Raw genomic sequence first — 7,911 nt, forward strand, 5'->3', positions numbered from 1 at the left:
GAGAAAATGGGGCTGGCGGCTAGGGCGTGCGCTTTAGGATGAAACAGGATTAGGGCGTGCTTTTTAAATAGATTATCGGGCACGGTCTGGGCCCCGTGCGCCTTTGTCCCTCTAGGTGATAACGGGCATGGGCGTGCGGCGGACACGGGCTGGGGCGTGCGGCTCTCTGGAAGTCCAGGTGAAAGCGAGCACGGGCGTGCGCCTTAGCACGGTCTGGAGCGTGTGCGCATCTTTCCTGCAGGTGAAAACATGACTTACCTGGCACGGGCGTGCAGAGCAGCACGGGTTAGGGCGTGCAAGCCTCTGGAAGTCCAAGTGACAACGGGCACGGGCGTGCTGGATGGCACGGTCCAGGGCGTGCACACGTTTTCCTGCAGGAAAAATATCACTTACCTCGCACGGGTGTGCAGATTGGCACAGCTAGGGCGTGCTAATGCGCACGGTCTGGAGTGTGCTAGCCTCTGGCTCCCAATTTCCAAGTTTCTCTTTGAAGCACGGCCATGCTAATTGGCACGGCCAGGGCGTGCTACATTTAGAACTTTTTGTTATTCCTGAAAGATTAAACAAACAAATAATAAAATTGAAATACAAATGGGTTATCTCCCATAAGCGCTTTTGTTTAACGGCGTTAGGCTCGACGTACTTAACCCGGTTTGATTTAAACCAGATGGATGGTATTTTTGACTGGATCAAAGTTATTGTTTTGATAAACTTTCAGGCGTTGAGCATTAACTTTGAAGCTTCGGTCACCATCCATTATTTCAACAGCCCCATGTGGAAAGATTTCCTTGATTGTAAATGGACCAGACCATCTAGAGCGTAACTTACCAGGAAAAAGACGGAGTCTGGAGTTATAGAGCAACACTTGTTGTCCTACCTTTAGATTCCTCAAAATGATGTGCTTATCATGCCATTGTTTGGTTCGGTCTTTATATATTTTGGCATTTTCATACGCATGGAGGCGCATTTCATCCATCATATTTAGTTGAAGAAGCCGTTTCAGACCACTTTCCTTAGTGTTGAAATTTAAAAATTGGATGGCACAAAATGCTTTATGTTCTAATTAAACAGGAAGGTGACAAGCCTTACCATAGACCATACGATATGGAGACATACCAATTGGTGTCTTGAATGCAGTCCTATAGGCCCATAGAGCATCATCAAGTTTCTTGGACCAGTCTTTTCTAGATTGTCCAACAGTGGTCTCCAGAATCTTTTTAATTTCTCTATTGGTAATTTCTACTTGACCGCTTATTTGAGGATGATATGGGGTTCCTACACGATGAGTAACACCATATTTTGAAAGGAGGGAATCTAAGTATTTGTTGCAGAAATGCTTACCCCCGTTAGTGATTATTGCTCTAGGGGTGCCATGACGTGTGAAAATGTATTTCTTGATAAAGTTTATCACACTTTTGGCTTCATTGTTCGGAAGGGCAATAGCTTCAGCCCATTTTGACACATAATCCACTGCTACCAGGATGTATTGGTTGGAGTAAGATGAGGGAAAAGGTCCCATGAAATCTAAACCCCAAACATCAAAAATTTCCACTTCAAGGATGTTGTTCAAGGGCATCTCATGTCGCTTTGAGATGTTGCCTAACCTCTGGCATCTGTCACAAAGACGAACAAAGTTAAAAGCATCCTTAAATAAATTAGGCCAATACAAACCACTTTCCAAGATGCGTGCTGCCGTCTTGTTTGCTCCGAAGTGTCCTCCACACTCCATGGAGTGACAGAAACGAAGAACACTTTCCATCTCTTCTTCTAGTATGCATCGTCGAAAGAGCTGGTCACTGCAATACTTGAACAAAAATGGTTCCTCCCAATAATAATATTTAAAATCGTGAAAGAATTTCTTCTTTTGTTGATATGATAAATTGGGAGGAAGGATTTTGCAAGCTAGATAATTAACGATATCAGCATACCAAGGAGCTTGAGCCTTAGTTAAAAGAAAGAGATGTTCATGGGGGAAATCTTCATTGATCTGCATTTCTTCTTGTTCTTCTTCCCCCAACTCAAGCCTGGATAAATGATCTGCTACCAGATTCTCAATTCCTTTCTTGTCACGAATTTCTAAGTCAAATTCCTGCAAGAGAAGAACCCAACGGATTAGTCTTGGCTTGGCATCTTTCTTTTCTAACAGATATTTAATGGCAGAGTGATCAGTGTAGACTATTGTTTTGGCTCCAATTAAATAGGCTCTAAATTTATCAAAGGCAAAAACAATAGCTAGGAGCTCTTTCTCCGTAGTGGCATAGTTTAATTGTGCGTCATTTAGTGTGCGGCTAGCATAATAAATAACGTGCAATTTCTTTTCTTTTCTTTGCCCGAGAACAGCTCCTACGGCATGATCACTTGCGTCGCACATAAGCTCAAAGGGATGACTCCAATCTGGTGTAGAAATGATCGATGCCGATGTCAACTCCTTTTTTAATCTGTTAAAGGCATTTAAACACTCTTTGTTAAAATCAAAAGGAACATCCTTAACAAGCAAATTACAAAGAGGTTTAGTTATTTTGGAGAAATCCTTGATTAATCTCCTATAAAAACCAGCATGGCCAAGGAAGCTTCTCACTCCCCTTACTGAGTTTGGAGGGAGTAGCTTCTCAATTACTTCCACCTTGGCCTTGTCCACTTCAATCCCCTCTTGTGAGATTTTGTGGCCCAAAACAATTCCTTCACTAACCATGAAATGACATTTTTCCCAGTTCAGAACAAGGTTAGTATCTTCACATCTCTACATTACTAATGAAAGGTTATAGAGGCATGATTCAAATGAATGACCAAACACAGAAAAATCATCCATAAAAATTTCTATGAACTTTTCAACCATGTCAGAAAAAATGGACATCATGCATCTTTGAAAAGTTGTAGGTGCGTTGCATAAACCAAAGGGCATTCTCCTATATGCAAAGGTACCGTAAGGACAAGTGAAAGTAGTTTTCTCTTGGTCCTCCGGAGCAATAGGTATCTGAAAATACCCTGAGTATCCATCTAGAAAGCAGTAGTATGGATAGCCTGCAAGTATGGATAGCCTGCAAGTCTCTCAAGCATTTGATTAATAAAGGGTAAGGGAAAATGATCCTTACGTGTTGCCTTGTTCAATTTTCTATAATCGATGCATACATGCCAACCTGTGACAGTTCTCGTAGGAATTAATTCATTATTTTCATTTGTCACGACTATCATACCTCCCTTCTTTGGAACTACTTGGACAGGACTTACCCAACTACTATTAGAAATTGGGTAGATAATGCCGACATCCAAGAGTTTAATGAGTTCGGTTTTGACTCCTTCATTCATGTTGGGATTCAATCTTCGTTGATGCTCAATAGAAGGTTTGTAGTTGTCTTCCATCAGGATTTTATGCATACATATGCTTGGACTTATCCCCTGCAAGTCAGAAATTGACCATCCTAAAGCTTTTTTATGTTTCTGCAACACCTGCAACAACCTTTCTTCTTGATCACATGTTAGGTGAGAGGAAATAATAATAGGAAAAGAGTTGTTCTCACCTAAAAATGCATGCTTCAGATGAGGAGGAAGCTGCTTCAGCTCTTGTTTTGGTGGTGTGCTTTCTTTTTCTTTTTCTTCTGAATTATTATCATTATTATCTATGCTACATACAGTGTTCTTTACACATTTATCAATTACATCTATTCTAAAACAATCATCACAGTCCATAGGAAATTTACACAATTTTAAAACATCAAAAACAACTTCTTCTTAACCTACTCTCAAAGTTAGTTTTCCATCATGTACATCTATTAGAGCTCTTGTAGTTGCAAGAAAAGGTCTTCCAAGGATCAATGATCCTTCTCTTCCTTCATCAATGTTAAGGATAACAAAATCAACAGGAAAAATAAATTTTCCAACCTTGACAAGTACGTCCTCTACAATTCCCTTGGGGTATTTGATCGATCGATCGGCCAATTGTAGAGACATCCTCGTTGGCTTAAGCTCCCCCATACCTAACATTTTAAAAACTTCATAAGACATAAGATTTATGCTAGCTCCTAAGTCGGCTAAAGCTTTTTCAAAACTTAAATTGCCAATATTGCAAGGAATAGAGAAACTCCCTGGATCCTTAAGTTTAGGAGGCAATTTATTTTGAATGATTGCACTGCATTCCTCTGTCAGTTTCACCATTCCCTGATCATCAATCTTTCTTTTCTTGCTCAAGATTTCTTTTAAGAACTTTGCATAGCTGGGCATCTGAGCAAGAGCTTCAGCAAAAGGAATGTTTATTTGAAGCTTCTTAAAGACGTTAAGAAATTTCATGAAGCTCTAGTCTTCCTGCGTCTTTTTCAACCTTTGTGAAAATGGAACGGGTGGAACATAGGGTTTCACTTCTTCCTTTTCCACTAGATCAATGATAGGTGCCTTTCTCTCTTCTTCCTTCTCCTTCTCCTTTCTGGGCTTGTCCTCCAATTCTCTGCCACTTCTCAAGGTGATGGCTTGTACCTGTTCTTTAGGATTTTTCTAAGTGTTACTAGGTAACGTAGCTTGAGGTCGAGCTGCCATCATGTTTGCAAACTGTCCCATTTGGATCTCCAGATTTCTTATCGCAGCTTGTTGGATTTTATTGTGTTCTCTCGTTTCATTCATAAAATCCATGTGTGATTTCAAAAGGGCAGTAAGGTGATTATCATGAGACTTTTTTTTCTGGAGGCAAGAAACCTGGTGGTGCATTTAAAGTGTCATTAGAATTACCATATGAAAGATTTGGATGATTTCTCAAACTGTTGTCATAAGGGTTCGAGTATGGGTAATTCCTCCTTCCTTGGTTCATCACATAGTTTACTTGCTCTAAAGTCTGTGGATTTGCAGAATCTAACATGCATTCTCCAATTCCATGTGGTTCGTTGCATCTGTCACAAGTTTGCATGATGGAGTTCACAGATTTAGTGGTTAGTAAGTCTAGCTTTCTTACCATGTTGTCTACCTTTGCATTGAGTGCTGTGATAGCATCGATTTCATAGATCCCTGCAGTTTTTCTCCTTTCAGAACTGCTTTGATAATGGCCATTGCTTGCCATTTCTTCTATTAAATCGTATGCCTCATCGATTTCCTTTCTTTCGAAAGATCCTCCTGCAGCTGCATCAAGAGTAATCTTAATGTTAGGTGACAAAGCATTATAGAAAGTTTGGACTTGTAACCATTTTGGCAAACTATGGTGGGGACATTTTCTCAATAAATCTTTAAATCTTTCCCAAGCTTCATACAAGCTTTCTTGATCATGATGAACGAACGTCATGATCTCATTTCTCAATTTGGTTGTTTTAGACGATGGAAAGAATTTAGCCAAAAATTTCTGGGCTAACTCTTCCCAAGTTGTAAAACTTCTAGCGGGGCAAGATTGTAACCATGATCGTGCTTTGTCCCTTAGAGTAAAAGGAAAGAGTCTTAATCTAATGGCATCTTCAGAAACACCATTTTGTTTAAAAGTGTCACAAATTTTCAGGAAATTTGTGATGTGAGCGTTAGGATCTTCACTAGGGAGCCCCCCATATTGAATAGAAGTGGAAAGCCAGTGAATAATGGCTGGTTTGATTTCAAAGTTATTAGCTTCCACTCTTGGTCTAGTAATGCTAGAGGTAGCTCCATTAAGAGAGGGTGTGGTATAATCTCGCAATGTGCGGACATTCGGTTGATGTCTGATTTGAGGATTTACAGTAAGAGGTATGTCTTGAGGTTGAAGATTGATTCCGTCCATGTTTGATTGTTGTTCGGATCTGTTTTCTCGTGCTCTCCTTGCTGCGTTGTTTCTTCTGCAGGTTTTCTCAACTTCTGGATCAAAGATCAGAGGTTCTGCTCTTCCTGATCTTCTTTGCATAAAAACCTAAGATATTCTACATAAAAACTAAATGAATAAAAACAAATGAATAAATAAATGTCTAAATTAATAACAAGATAATTCGTGTTGATATTGGTATTGCCAATCCCCGGCAACGGCGCCAAAAACTTGACAGCTTATTTCGCAAGTGTACGAATCGCTACAAGTAATATATGATGAGTAAGATATCGTTCCCACGAGGATTGTATTCCCAGTACCAAAATTATGTTATCTCGTTATTATTTAAACGATAATTGAGAAAATTGTTTTATAAATGTAAAATAAGCAAGAGTCAAGTAAACAAAATTTGATTAAAAGTAATCAAGGAATTGAAACTACTAGGGGTTTTGATTTCACTTAATCCTATCCAATTTATTTCATTAGTTCATTGATCAATTTGATTATTCAAGTAGGGGAAACAACTCTTAAATCACTAACAAGCTCTTCCGATGTATTGCTAACTATTTTAATTCCATTTAATTACCTATCTTCCAATAGCGCAATCAAATATGAATCAAATCATTAAGTTATATAGTTGTTTATGAATTCATAATTTAGGGTTGATAAATCATAAAAAACCCCCATGAGTCAAACCATATAGCTTCCGCATCAAGTTATTATTCTCATGTGTTTTATTAATCTTTTCATATCAAAGATCCTTCTTCCGATAGTGATAATTGAAATAAATCAATCCAGGGGGAAAACTCTGCCTGGAAGCATTGAGTTCATCAATAAATCATAACTTGAATAAGGAAAAATAAATCTGATTGTGTAAATTGGAAAAGAGATTAAGCTACATCAAACCCCTAGTATAAGAATTTAGTTAGACATGGCACTTAAATAAAACTCAATAATGGTTGATAAGTATTTCATAATCAATAAGAATAATGAAAGAAATAAACAAGATTATGAGTTTAGAAATGAGAACTAGTAATAACTTGCTTGGATGGCTTCCTTGAACCTTTGCACAACTCTTGAATACTTAACTTCTAAAGAAGGATAAAACTATATACAAAGCTATAACATGAGAGAAAGAAGAAGAATATGGAGTGGAGTGGAGTGTAATGTGTGTGATGTGTTGGAATGGCTTCTTCTTCTTTTTATATAGACTTCTTTGAGGGAGCAATCCACATGCTTTAATGAATAAAGTCCTACTTGTTAGGTGGAAAAGCTCCAAATCAAGCCATAAAATTCTCTCAATTATGGCTTTCCATGTGCATATGTTTGAAGCTTGACTGGCATGTGAAGAAAGTATCCAAAGTGAGCTGTGAAAATGGTAGGAATTAGTTGGCAACTTTTGACTCAATTCAGGATCCTTTGCTTGGCACGGGCGTGCTGCCTGGCACGGTCTGGGGTGTGCCAGGCTCTAGAAGTCTGGAGGTTTCAGCACGGGCCGTGCTGTCTAGCACGCTTGAGAAGGATCTTTTGGCACAGCCGTGCGCCATAGCACGGCCTGGGGTATGCTAGGCTCTGGAAGTCTGGCGCAGTTGTAGCACGGGCATGCTTCCGCGGCACGGGTCAGGATTGCATCTTCAATACGGGCACGGGCATGCGCATTAGCACGGGCTGAGGCGTGCGCGCCTCTGGAAGTCCAAGGCAAATGTGGCACGGGCGTGCGGCTCAGCATGGTCTGGGGCGTGCGCGTGTCTTTCCTCTGCTTGTTTTGCCTTGTATTTAGTATGAGCGTGCTGATTAGCACGGGCTTGAGCGTGCTAATTTATATTGTGCCTCATTTTTGTCCTTTTCTTGCAAAACCCTACAAATTTTCTCAAAATCAAGTGAGTTGTGTTTCAATGAAGCTTTCAAGTAAAAACATAACAATATTACATAAAAACTAATTTAGATGAATTAAAAATACTAGAAATCTTAGTGAACATTACAATAAAAACACTAGAAAAAATTAACACTATCACCAGACGTCACTTGGGTCTTGGCCATTTCTTTCGGGTATATATATATATATATATTGCTATTGGATATTTAATTAATAAGTTATTTTTTTTAGAATGAATAAGTTTTTATTTTTCACCATCAAATACTGATTTCGGGCATTTTTGACAATATTAATTGCT

At 39.1% G+C, this 7,911-nt stretch overlaps 1 non-coding gene across 1 annotated transcript; it reads left to right on the forward strand.

Moving 5' to 3' along the window:
* The first annotated feature begins 5,171 nt into the window (after positions 1–5,171).
* Positions 5,172–5,278, forward strand: LOC149495743 (small nucleolar RNA R71). The gene has a single exon (XR_016321533.1). It is a non-coding gene; the product is annotated as a small nucleolar RNA R71 (small nucleolar RNA).
* Positions 5,279–7,911: the final 2,633 nt, after the last annotated feature.

The sequence above is a fragment of the Jatropha curcas genome, chromosome 6 (assembly GCF_041381405.1).
Source record: "Jatropha curcas cultivar XTBG-Jc1 chromosome 6, XTBG_Jcur_1.0, whole genome shotgun sequence".
NCBI classification, from domain to species: Eukaryota; Viridiplantae; Streptophyta; class Magnoliopsida; order Malpighiales; family Euphorbiaceae; genus Jatropha; species Jatropha curcas.